This window comes from Haliotis rubra, unplaced genomic scaffold (assembly GCF_003918875.1).
Source record: "Haliotis rubra isolate DU_JTF1 unplaced genomic scaffold, ASM391887v1 Scf39, whole genome shotgun sequence".
Lineage (NCBI taxonomy): Eukaryota > Metazoa > Mollusca > Gastropoda > Lepetellida > Haliotidae > Haliotis > Haliotis rubra.
Window position 1 is genome coordinate 3,312,396 of NW_025767068.1, and position 13,892 is coordinate 3,326,287.

General features: G+C 39.4%; 1 long non-coding RNA gene across 1 annotated transcript; it reads right to left on the reverse strand.

Annotated features, from left to right (window-relative positions):
• Positions 1-9,794: 9,794 nt before the first annotated feature.
• Positions 9,795-10,886, reverse strand: LOC124286662. Its single transcript, XR_006901089.1, has 2 exons — positions 10,811-10,886; positions 9,795-10,234 (listed from the first exon to the last, which is right to left on the reverse strand). It is a non-coding gene; the product is annotated as an uncharacterized LOC124286662 (long non-coding RNA).
• Positions 10,887-13,892: the final 3,006 nt, after the last annotated feature.

Consider the following 13,892-nt stretch of genomic DNA (forward strand, 5'->3'; position numbering starts at 1 on the left):
CCATCCTCATTGGAAAGATATATCGTGTAATGGATGCAACTTTAGGTTTAAGTATAACTTAGAGGAAATCAGCATGGTGTGGTACTTCTTACTTCACCAATTTTAAGGTTGTCCACTAAACAACTCGCCTAAATTACATTTGAATTTACAACAGCACACACTTTTGAGCTTAAGTGTTTTGATTTTTTGTTGTATAGATCTATTTATCGGCAATGAATACACTTGAAGCAATACACATTCTTTAGATCTACAAAAGATTTGTTCAGTAATCTATTCTTGCCCGTTTTTAAAAATCGCAACATTCCTCTTTTCTGACACATGGCCGTATCAGGCCAACTTGGTACGGGCAGTAACTTCTGTGTGGATATTTCCAAGGTGAATTTTCACCGAGATGAAACAAAGGGGAGTCCAGGCATGATTTTCATGCACAACCCAAATATAAGTTTTGCACATCTTTCTGCGTTTTTGGCACTTAAAGTTTAGCTTCAGAGTTTGAATCGCCGTGTTGAAAACATGAATTTTCAAAAACTATATTGACTATCAAATATTGAAAATAACATAATACTTTCATTCTCGAAGTTTGATAATTCAAACAAATATTAAAAAATCTCATTAAATATACTGAGACAAAAAAGAAACTTCACACTCTTTCTTTAGGGCACTATTAAAGAACAAGAGATGGTAAGATGGTTAAATTGTTATTATTTCATTGCTGAGATCTGTGTGATGTACTCGATACACTGACAGTGCCATAATCAGTTCCATTAGGCTACACCGCCGTTCCAAAACATGGGTATACAGAATGTCAAGTCACAAGAATAAAAATGCGAAATTTCTCAGTTCAATATCGTGTATGGCCGCCCGCGCATTCACCACTGCCAAACACCGTCTCCTCATCGACTGCCTGATGCTTGTGAACACGTGGTTGGGGATTCTGCGCCATTGCTCTTGCAAGGCAGCGCCAAGTTCCTGCAAATTCTGAGGTTGGTTCCTAAGACCACGAAGCCTTCTCCCAAGTGCATCCCAAACGTGCTCTATTGGATTAAGGTCAGGGGACCTCGATGGCCAGTCCATGACGTTGATTCCAGCGTTTTGAAGGAAATTTCGTGTCAACATCGCGGTATGCGGCCGAGCATTATCATGCTGGAACTGTAGACCTGGGCCATGAGCCGCCATGAAAGGAACGAGTTCACGGGTGAGCACCTGGTCGCGGTAAGCAGCAGCTGTGAGGTTTCCACGGATGACCAGAAGTCGGGAACGGTTGTTCCCACAGAAAGCACCCCACACCATGCAACTTCCGCCCCCGAATCTGTCGACTTCCTGTACACAACATTGGGCATACCGTTCACGACGCCGTCTCCAGACTCTATGCCTGCCGTCCGCGAATCTGAGGGTAAACCTGGATTCATCGCTAAAGACGACTCGATTCCAGTCTCTCTGGGTCCATCGGAGGTGACGTTGGGCCCACAGCAGACGTTGACGTTGATGAAATGGCGTCAATATTGGCCCACGATATGGACGTCGAGAATGGAGATTGGCAGCCCGCAACCGATTTCGAATGGTCTGTGAGGACAGTCGACCTCTAAACATCTCAGCCCTGGTTCGTGTAGCCGGCAGAAATCTGTCACGTAGGTGCTGTAGGACGATTTGAAGGTGTTCTGCTCGTGACGTCACACGTGGACGACCCTTGGGCGATCAGAAGTGGTACCAGTTTGTTTTAGACGACCTCGCAAGTCATACACAGTACGACGGCTGCATCCCATTGTTCTTGCCACGTCAATAACTGATCTTCCCGCTTGCAACATGCCAACAGCACGTTCACGTTGCACATTTGACACTCGTGGCATTTCAAGTACCGTTAGAACTGTGGTTTAAAAGTGTTTTTTCAATTCTTGAGGCCAATGCAAACACGTGCATATGAAGAAGAAAACCTCGATGCGAAGATCACGTGATCGACTGCACGTGCAAAACCTGTTTTGGCACTAACGTCATTTACACGACGAATGGATGGGTTTGAGTGGGTTTTGCTAACGTTTTTCTAGAGTCGAAAGATAGGGATCCCATTTCGGATACATAGATGTATCATTAGAAGAAAGTTATTCATTATTTTTCAAATTACGTTTTGTGAAGTTTCTTTTTTGACTCAGTATATTTTAAATCTAATAGTGTATGAGTTTCACTCTCTTATTCTGTATACAAATTCGAATTTTAGATCTAGAAGTTAAAGTAAAACAAAATCTGAATTTCGTCGCTTTTGACTTGACTTTTAGTCTTTCCCATTTTCTTTAAATGAGATTGTTGGTGCCCCAGTTTTTCATACAATTAAACGTAGGTAATGTTTAGGGGAATACCCCAACCTGAAGGCTTTAATTCTGTGCCGGTGGTCATCACTATTCTACAGAAGAGCTCGCTAATCTAGAAGCGTTGGTAACTCGCAAACACCCAAAGTTCCTGAGCCTTAGGAAGTCGACCTTTGGAATTTTTTTGAGCCAACACAAGTAGCTCAAGTTGAATTACATTTGTGACGTCATTCCCTTGTCTGCACGCTCCATTACCTTTCAGGAATGGAGCGATGTGTACCAGTTTCAAATTTAAGACTTCATTTTGTCATTTTGACATTTAATTTTAATAACAGAAATATTGCCAATACTTTTAATTTGATTTAAGTAGAGTAATACCTTCGTAACTCTCCATTCTTTAAAAATCATGGGCCTCGGCCCCATTATGTTTAAGGAATGGAGATTTACTCAGACATTACCCTCTACTTAGGACAGGGATAGGATCTTTTCGAGAATGGGTCTTATCCCAATGTTACGAGGGGCGGTGGGGTAGCCTAATGGTTAAAGCGTTGGCTCGTAGCGCCGAAGACAAGGGTTCGAATCCCCACATGGGTACAACGCGTGAAGCCCATTTCTGGTGTCCCCCGCCGTGATGTTGCTGGAATATTGCTGAAAGCGGCGTAAGACCATACTCAGTCAGTCAGTCAGTCAGACAATGGTACGATGTCCTAACGATGCCCTAACTCCTCGACTAGTTAGGATCTGTCTTAGTTGGGACACTTTCAAGAATAGGCACCCCGGCCTGGTGTTTTGGTAATTTGGGAAAACATTGTGTACATGTTTACGTGATGAACATCTGAGCATGTCCACAGTCAGATTATTGTCATGCCTCCGTTATACGACTATATTGGGAGTGATGCATTACACACACCTGGATAAGTTAGTCATTTCAGGCAGAAATAGCAAGCGGAAAAATCACGACATAAGGGAACATTCGATGTAGAAAATTCTCAGCAGCAAATCATAAAATATACGGGGTGGTGGGGTAGGCTAGTGGTTAAAGCGTTCGCTTCTCACGCTCAAGGTCCAGGTTCGATTCCCCACATGGGTTCATTGTGTGAAGTCCATTTCTGATTGCCCCCCCCCTTGCCGTTATATTGCTGCTGGAACGTTGTTAAAAGCGGCGTAAAACCAAACTCACTCACTCATAAACTATACATGTCATTTAAGCCACCCAATACAATATTGGAATTCGCCAGATGAACCATATTATCACCTACCAGTGAGGTGGTGAAATTGGGCCGTTTACTCTCGGGTTTAACCAGGTTCGGTATTTTTACCTCTCGGGTTTCCGTCCATGTCATGTTAGGACAAACGTCTTGACAGCAAAATACTAATACTGGCTGATCAGCCCCGGCCAGTTTATAATTTACATTGTGAGTCGTCTGAGCACAACGCGTGACCACACTTGATGAGGACTTCCGGTTTCCAGACCCTGGCACACACCTAGCGACGTGATTGTACGAGCGCTTCCAACGCCGTCAGTCACACCAGAAATGGATTTGACGCATTGTATACCTGTGTGAACCTAAGATTCCGGGCGACATAACTATCAAAATGTTACAAGCCTAAATGGATTAACTAGACCAGACAATCCAAAGACAATAAGTCAAATCTTAGTCACTTTTTGGTGTTGTTATTATGTATTTACTGTTTAACAGTCTGTTGTGCTAACATTAAGGGAGGCTTCGTGTTCAAGAGTGTTCCTTTGGCCATCCTGTAGCATACCGCCTGAATTTATCGGATATTGTGGCGTGGTTGAGCTAGCGGACGTACACCGCCTGAATTTATCGGATATTGTGACGTGGTGGGGCTAGCGGACGTACACCGCCTGAATTTATCTGATATTGTGACGTGGTTGAGCTAGCGGACGTATACCGACCGGCAGATCTGACAAACTACCTTAACATGGGCATTGTCGGTAATAAGCCAAACACGCTTTTTCCAAAAAGGAACAATGTTCCTTAATTTTTTAGTTACATATTTTGTTGCCTTTCTTTTTCTGTTTTACATTTTCTGTCTTCAGGTAAACAAAAAACATCGATAGGTGTCGCTGTTTTAGTGATATTATTTCAACGTAGTGCTTTGAGCTTGTGATACAATAGTTCAATGATCAAACAATAATTGTCAAGTCTAAATGTAACGCTCAATTTTAAAAATAAGACTTTAAGATATTGTGAACTTGTATGGAACATGTTAGCTAAAATTTTGACCAGACCATCGGGCTGGCTAGCTGTAAATTTAGTTCCGTCCGTCACACTTTGTCCGAAGGATATCTCCTAAACTGTTCGTGATAGCTTGACCATACTTGGTACACATGTCAGCCATGATCCCTAGATGTGTTTTTTTTTGGATTAGACCCATATATGAAGTTTGCATTTTAGGCTGTTTCCATGGAAAATATAAAGACTTAGGCTGCGACTAGGAGGATGTCATCTTGTACGAAGCATGATCTTCTAAACTATACATGCTGGCTGTATCAAACTTGGTACACATATCAAGCATGATCCATAGATGTGCCTTTTGATGGTTAGACCCAGATAAGAATTATATTTTTTGTGATTTCCGCGGAAACGTGACTTAGGTTGTGACTATGAGGAGGTCATCTTGTCCGGAGCAGATTTCCAATCTATACATGCTATAGCTTTATCAAACTTGGTACACATGTTCACCATGAACCTGAGGATGTGTCTTTTCTTTTGAGGGTTAGACCCAGATATGAATTTTATTATTTGCTGTTTCCATGGACACAAGACTTAGGCTGTGACTATGAGGATGTCATCTTGTACGGAGCAGATCTCCCACACTATACATGCTACCTTTATCAAACTTGGTACACATGTTCACCATGATCCATAGATGTCCCTGTTGTGGGTTATACGCGTCTGTCGCGTTTACATCGAAACATTATAAGCTTTCACTAGAATTTGGACATAACTAAGCTTTAAAGTAACCCAAGTTGACCCTCATTGGCCTGTAGCATCAGCTGTTGTAATTTCTGTATAAATATTGTATTGTCATATCAAAGATGGCACTGTTGCCGGGGATATTGATGACTTTGTCTTCTTGTTAATTCCATTACATGTTTTTATTTGTTTTAACAATATCAACATAAGAAATTGACACATCAATTGTAGTACATATCTTAAACTTTAACTTTAAATATATTATGCTGTAACATACATTTATCATTTGGCATAACTTGTTTCCCGCTCAAGCGCCGATGTGCCCTTGCTTTAGATTAGTTTACGTTGTTTACCACTCACGGTTTGCTATGGAATAAGTTTTGAGGATACATTAAGATTACCCAACAAATATTCCCTTACTCGAACACTGAAAACCGCTATAGGAAATCAACACCCTGATGAAGACAGGCAGATATGTAGACTTTCTTTCAGGGGTTAAAGAACAAATAAATTTTGGTTTTTTTTGTACTCTTTTAACTATTACATATGAAGGATTTGTGGTTAGACTTATGCGGAACAACAAATTCATTCTTAAAAGACTTGTGGTTAATTAGTACCGAGCGATTAAAAGTTGCCAAAAAGTCGCCTGCTTCACTCTCGCCCGCCAACGAAACCACAGACAGGTTACGTAACTCTGTCGCCAGAGCACTGCAGTGACGTCATATGAGGAACGATTTTCAGTTAGTTGTATAGAATGTTAATCATAACTCGCACACACACCCTAGTGTATGTTGTCTGTCTCATTACACTTCATGGCGAAAACAACGATTCTGTTGAATGCTACTACAAATGAATAAAAACAAAATGCAAATATTAAAATTAAAACGTTATAGGAACAATGTCAGGCTATTACTTTGTTTGAGGAATGTATCCATCAATATCCACAAAAACGAGTGATATGCCATTCATCTGCAGTTGTTCCAAGTGATGTGTCTTAACAGTTTAGTATACGAAAAAGTGATAAATCTTTTCAGGTATTTCACATTGGTGTATAGTCTCATTGGTCACCCAAGATAGCACACCTGGCAACTAATTGTATAATGTCCGCCTTTCTTTATAAACAGTAATTTAGTTAGCCAATAATGGGCAATCAATCAATGTATTGCCAATTAATCCTTTGAAAGAAGGACGTTGTTTTTACGCAGACACCGATACGACAGAGTGTATTCAGTATAGATTAGTAAATCTACATACATAAACACTACCTTTTGACAAATCCGCTGTGTAAGATAAAAGTAATTAATCAATCAGCGTGTTATCGGTTAATCCTTTGATCGATGTTTATAATGTTGAATATTTACTCCAGACACAAGAAATGCCAAATGGGAACCTTTGTGGGGTAATCTAAGTGTGTTACCACTAATTATACCTGTTATAAACTCATTAACTGACCATCAAGTGAACGATGACAAATAACATGTGTAGGTTTATACCACCTAACACGGGTTACGAGGGAGTATTAATTGCTGTATTGCATGTGAAAATTTATGGGCCGACACTGTTTTGAGAATACAAACAGAACTTCATTGTTGCATAAGAAATACATAATAAGCATTTGCTGTGTGCTAAAACTGTATGTACCTATTTACCTAAGTAAATTTTCAGATTTTTCTAGCAATGGCAAAGTGGGGTTGTTTAGTTTACCGATTCAAATAAATCAAATGTCAATTTTTAATATCATACGTAATAGACGTCATATTTTTACATGACATGATTAAATATCGAGGTAAAAAAGCACAGAAATGGGATCAATTTGGATCAGTCATTATACAAATAGGGCCTAACGACACCAATCGATTTTGACAGAATCGTCTATGAAAACAAGTTGTAACTCGGAAACTAGGCAAAGCAGATGACAAAATTAACTGACAGTAGATTGTGAGAACATATAGCTTTCATTTTCCACAGCAGTTGTCACGATTTCAGGTTTATACAAACCTGTAAACAAGATAATTTACCCCCTGAAATGTAGATGAATTCTGCATCGGCCCTCATATCTATTCCTCATATGACGTCACAGAGACGCCCCGCTCTGATTGGTTGAAATTTTGTTCGCGGGTGAGATTTGTGCACAGTTGTCAAAAAGGTCGATTTAAGTTAATTAAAGACAGAAGTGAGTAGTTTTAATGACCGGGTTTCATTTATAGCGATGCCAGTTAGTGATTTATGTATTTGTACACCCCTAGAGTACATGTGATCTTTAAGAAAACGACATCGTATCGCTTCCCGTGAACTAACAAGAGAAGACGATTTTGTCAGTAAAGACGTCAAATTTTCAATTAAAAATCATTTATCCTTTACAGTTCTAATTTGTTTTTGCTAGGCATTGTATTATATGCAGGGATTAGGATTAGCGTGTGCATTTGCCTCGTATACACCGTCGGAAATGGCAGTCAGCTGTGCACACTTTCCCCCGCGATCTACAGGTGCTTTACTTAATCGGAGAGATCGGAAAAATATAGTTTCTAGCTATTTCCACCGCGAAAACACTTCGTTGACATGTGATCGTACAGCTACAAGAAATATTACTTTTAGTGAAATGAAATATGTATACGTATCCTTTTTCTGCCAAATAATGTAAATGTATAATATATCGCGCAGGTTTTATTTTCGCGCTTCATGTCGAGGCGTGAGTAGATGCAATATGATGGTGATTGTTGTGACTAATGCGGACCGAAGTTATAATATCGGGGAGACACAGGATTTCACTGCAGTTGATATAAACATTCTTTTTTGACCTTTTGAGTAAAATTAATCAACTGGATTGCAAAGTCCAGATATCGAGTCTCAATACCATCTAAACACTGCCCATTTTGAGCCAGTCGGGATTATTCCCGTTTGCTTATCATACACTGAGGCATGCCAGACGACTCCTGAATAAACTGGGCCTCCGACATTGATATTTGCCCGATGTCTGGTCTGAATACCATCTAAACACAGCCCATTTTGAGCCAGTCGGGATTATTCCCGTTCTCTTATCATACACTGAGGCATACCAGACGACTCCTGAATAAACTGGGGCTCCGACATAGATATTTGCCTGATGTCTGGTCTGAATACCATCTAAACACAGCCCATTTTGAGCCAGTCGGGATTATTCCGGTTCTCTTATCATACACTGAGGCATACCAGACGACTCCTGAATAAACTGGGGCTCCCACACTGATATTTGCCTGATGTCTGGTCGGAATACCGGCATGTTCTCATTTCGCCTACAATCTTAAAACAACATTTCATGGTCTGTTGACTGTTGATTACGCAATGGTAAATAGTTCTTCTAGTTGAAGTATTTGAAGGACAAATAAAATAAAAATTAAGGTGTAATGATTTTAGTTCAATTTCTATTTCCATCCGTCAAAATGGCATTGCTACTTTCCGACATACACTGAGACAAAACAAAGAGAAAGCCTTAAAGTGGTTGTAAACAATCTTTTTTCACATGTCCTATGCATTTAGATACCAATTTCCAAAATGTTCGATGTTTTGATAAACCAGCTATGATTCAGTTTGACATATATAAACATTTATAAAATACAAGGAATTATGCGATATTTATTACCTACAAGTACATTTTTTGTCTTCCACCCAAGATTTGTCTCCCAGATGAATAAGATAGACATGTAACAATGATTCGTTTGTGAAAACAACACTAAGTGGAGCTATCTCACTTACACCAAAGAAAGGTACCAAAATGGTTCTATTTTCGTAAAGCTTGAGGTTATAAAACATGAAAGAAACCATGATATGGCTTCAGACTTTCTATAGTCATTAACATATTGTGCATGCAGAACAACAGTGAATTTGGATGTTAGGCAACATACAACCCATCTAATCACAGGATATACAAGGTATGATGTTGGTATTTGTAGTCAATTCAGAAAATGAGCCTTCAACTTCACTGATCCACCAACTTGTCACTTTTAGAGATTAGTGATGGCAACTGATTTTTATAAGAGGCAAACATGTTGACTTTACATTGGTAAAAAGAATTACAAGGTGCAAGCAATTCTGTTTTGGACACCTTATACCTAGCTGTGTACACTTTTCGTTGGAATTGACCAAATATCCTCATAACAACAGTCGATCAAGATGTAGTATGGCACTGACCAGTGAGTCAGGTTCATTATAACAGTAGGGGTGCAATTTCTAATCCCAATTAGCCTACATTATTTTTGTATGCGAAATGGGATGTAGGCGAATTGAGACTAATTCCTGAATACCATCTAAACATCCCATTTTGAGCCAGTCGGGACTATTCCCGTTACTCTTATCATACAGTGAGGCATGCAAGACGACTCCTGAATTAACTGGGGCTTATTTGAGATAGCCCATTTTGAGATAGTCATCACGCCAGATCCGCAAGTGCTAACACACACACACACACACACCTATATTTTTTCCAAATCAGGTTCGGAGACTCCACCATGGAAAATGGAGCCATATTCCACCCCAGTGCGAACCAATGATAGGAACAAAAACAAATGGTAAGTTTAATAATTATTATTTATTAAACCATATAGCTTTGACATGCTTACATTCATAACTTTGCAAAACTTTGTAATTTTTGCATTTACACTTCTCTGAAGCGAGACCTAGACTAACATTTGTCAGGTTAAATTGCTGACTATGTTGTTTTGTGATGAGGTGTTTCACTCTGAGAGGGTTGGTTCAAATCACACATGGGATTGACTCCACCCCCACCAGCAAAGTACTAGTATCTGTACTTTACTGGGAAAGTGAATTCCCAAATGTAACATCCCTTAGAAATAATCTGAATATTTTTAAGTTAATCTTATTCTTGAAATGTGTGCCATCTCTTCCTTGTCCTTTGCTGCTGTATTTTCTGCTTGTTCATCATTTTTGTTCTCAGCTGAACATAAGAGCATTCATGCTTGGGAATCTGTAGAAATGCCTGAATGGTCTCCTTTTCTGAAATATAACAAAGTTTTCAAAATCATGTTAGAACATCAAGGTACAAATCTAGTGAGTATCATCACTCAGCTTCTAGTCCTATAGTCTTTACCCAACTCCCCAACTTAAGGTTTTATTAGGAAAAGTAAACATTTGCTTTTTTAAAGATTTAGCTAATTTGTTATCATTATAAGGACTTGTGGCCTAAATATACTATTCACACTTTGCTTAGGATCAAATCATTGATTCAACAGAAAACTATGATGTGGGATCTATTTTGAGATTTAGTATATCTTCGTGTGATCAACAAGCATTGGTGTTGTTCGACTCCTTTACAGAGTTCCCCCAAGACGAAATAGTGAAACTCATCCGGAAATCTAAGCCAACATCTTGTGTTTTGGACCAAATTCCTATGCCACTCCTATTAGAAAACATTGATATTCTTGTGCCTGTCTTCACAAACATGATAAACACTAGCCTCAGACTTGGCATCATGCCCACTCCATTTAAATCAGCGTTAGTGAAACCTCTTCTGAAGAAATCAAATCTGGATCCAGATGAACTCAAGAATTATCGTCCTGTATCCAACCTTACCTTCATGTCCAAGGTGATAGAGAGAGCAGTGGGAGACAGGTTATCTCAGCATCTGATGCATCATGACCTCTCTGAGCCATATCAGTCGGAAACACGTAAGGACCACAGTACTGAGACAGCTCTTGTCCGTGTGTTTAATGACTTGCGACTCAGTGTTGACAATAACATAACATCTTTATTTGTCCTCCTCGACCTCAGCGCCGCATTCGACACCATTGATCATAGCAGGCTTCTGTCTCGTCTCAGGAATAATTTTGGTATTGATGGGATAGTGCGTGATTGGTTCACAACCTACTTGACAAATCGTCATCAGGCTGTATTCATTGATGGCTGCTCTTCTGACAATGTTCATCTCCAATGTGGTGTTCCTCAGGGATCTGTACTGGGACCGGTCCTTTTCAAACTATACACAAAGGATCTCGGAACTCTAATTGACCAGTTTCAAGTCTCGCGACAGTTGTTTGCAGATACACCCAGCTTCATAACAGCTTCAAACCAAATCCAACTGACGTGCATTCTACAACAGACCACATGGCAGAGTGTTGTGACCAGATCAAGTCATGGATGTTCACCAACAAGCTGAAGCTAAATGAGGACAAGACAGAGTGTCTTCTGGTAGGGACTACACCTCGCCGAGAACAGACCAACATCAAGTCGTTTCACTTTGGCGAAACCACTGTTCCACTATCTAACAGTGTTAAGGACCTTGGCGTGACCTGATCCAGAGCTGTCATTGGACCAGCACATTACCACCTTGTGCAGGACATGCTTCCTACTACTCAGAAACATTGGAAACATTCGAAAGCTTCTCACAAAGGAGTCAGCTATAATCCTTGTCCTCTCATTGGTGATGACAAGACTATATTATTGCAACAGCCTCTTCGCTGGTGCAACAAAATCCCGGATTGGTAGACTGCAACGGGTTCAGAACACAGCAGCAAGAATAGTCACTCTCTCACCCAAGTCAGCTCACATCACCCCTGTGTTGAAGGACCTCCACTGGTTGCCCATTCCACAGCGAATCACTTTTAAACTCTGCATTCTCGCCTTCAGATGTCTCTCTGGAAGTGCACCTCAATATCTGTCCGACCTCCTTTCTCCATACAAACCAACAAGATCCCTCCGCTCCAAGAAACATAATCTTCTGTGTATTCCTAAAGTCAGAACTGTCAACTTTGGTCAAAGAACTTTCTCTTATGCTGCAGCCTCAGAATGGAATCATCTCCCACAACGTTTGAGAGAAATGACAGAACTTTCAACCTTTCAAACATCGCTAAAAGACCCACCTTTTCCAAAAAGCCTTTTCGTCCTGCCATCGGCGCTTTGAGCATGCATTGTGCATGGAAATATGCGCTTTATAAATGAACTATTATTATTATTATTATAATTTGGTTTAAATATCTAAGCTTATTGTAAGTATGGATCCTAGGTTTCAGTATGTCATTGCATCTTGTGGATTCCATACCTGCTATTGACAGTAGTGTTGGGAATTGGTTAAAATCTCATAATTGATGATTGGTTCATTACCACTGATCAATCATCGAAAATAATTGGTTAGCGTCATTATGAAATTTGTTAAAGCACAAAAAAATAAGGAAAAAAACGTAGTTATTTTGGTTTTTTTTTGCAAAAGTTCACATCTTTAAAGGATTACTAGTATGCTAGGAACATAAATTGTTTGGTGTCTTTAAGATAAATTCAATCATGACTTGGAACGAGCTTGTAGTGCTTATGAAATGTAACAGACAAAAACCAACCTTGTGAAAAATATTGTTGATAAAAAACAAGTGTTCCAGAATTGTTTGTGTTTGATTATGAGAAAACATGATCGATTGCTTGGTCGTTTAGTCACTGCGACCAATCTTCGATTATTTCAATTAATCGGACCACCACTAATTGACAGGTGTTGTGTACTTGTCAATGACTCTTTCCATGATTTGCAAAATGGTTGATTTGTGCCACTAAAACCATTTATTATGGTTACTCATGTATCAAGTGCATAATGTTAGATTAAACTAGCTGTTTGCCTACAGAAGGGTTACTATATTATTATTTATCCAGTTTTAAATGGATACAATTTCAAATTATAAATATGTTTAAGTAAATTGGGAATTTTTGTGATCCTTAGCAAAGTGTGAGTAGTATATGTTAGTTTCTAATCACTGCAATATTCAATATAAGAACACACAGTCCTTAAATTAAGTTTGCTATGAGGTAGAACAGTAATAGTTCTGCAAAGCTGGAGTCTTGAGTATTGAGGAAACTTTAAATCTCGTAACATGGCTGAGAATCGAATGGGAGTGACTGCCACTGTCTATGAGAGAAATGAGGGTCAACACTAGTAGTGATTGAGTTTAGTTTTACGCCGCTTTTAGCTATATATTCCAGCAATATCAGGGTAGGGGACACCAGAAATGGGCTTCACACATTGAACCCATGTGGGGAATCGAACCCGGGGCCTTCGGCATTGGTAGGAGTCATATAGAAAGAACCATAAACACTGGTCGAGATATTCCTCTAACAAGGATGTTTACTTCCAGGTTCTGAAATAACAGAATGATACAATGTAGCAACTTATATTTAGCACTTATTATCATGAAACAACATTTGTGAATACCCCATTATAATGAAACTACAGCAATAAGTTCACAATACATGACAATGTCATGCAATGACTGCTCCCAAGTTTCACGAAACTTTGAAAAAGTCAAGCAAAACTACAGATAGTAAATTCCATGAATTAACACTGAGCATGTTGACTTAACATTGATTCTAAAACTACAAACTGACTCTAAAATCCTGACATTATAACAGAAATCTGCCATATAGTTACAAAACACAATGTATCAGAGAGCACCATTACCACGGATATAGGATACACTTTTGCACGTGACCAAATAATTGAACATTCCTGTAATTGCAAAATACTCTGAAAATAGTATAATACACATACAAACATGGATATATTATAAGAGTGACATTTGTACCTGAAGAGTGCATCTCGACCGTCTCTGAAACTTCAACATTCAATATATACTTGCTCTCGACAAACTCTTTTTGACGATCATGGTCACTCATGCGC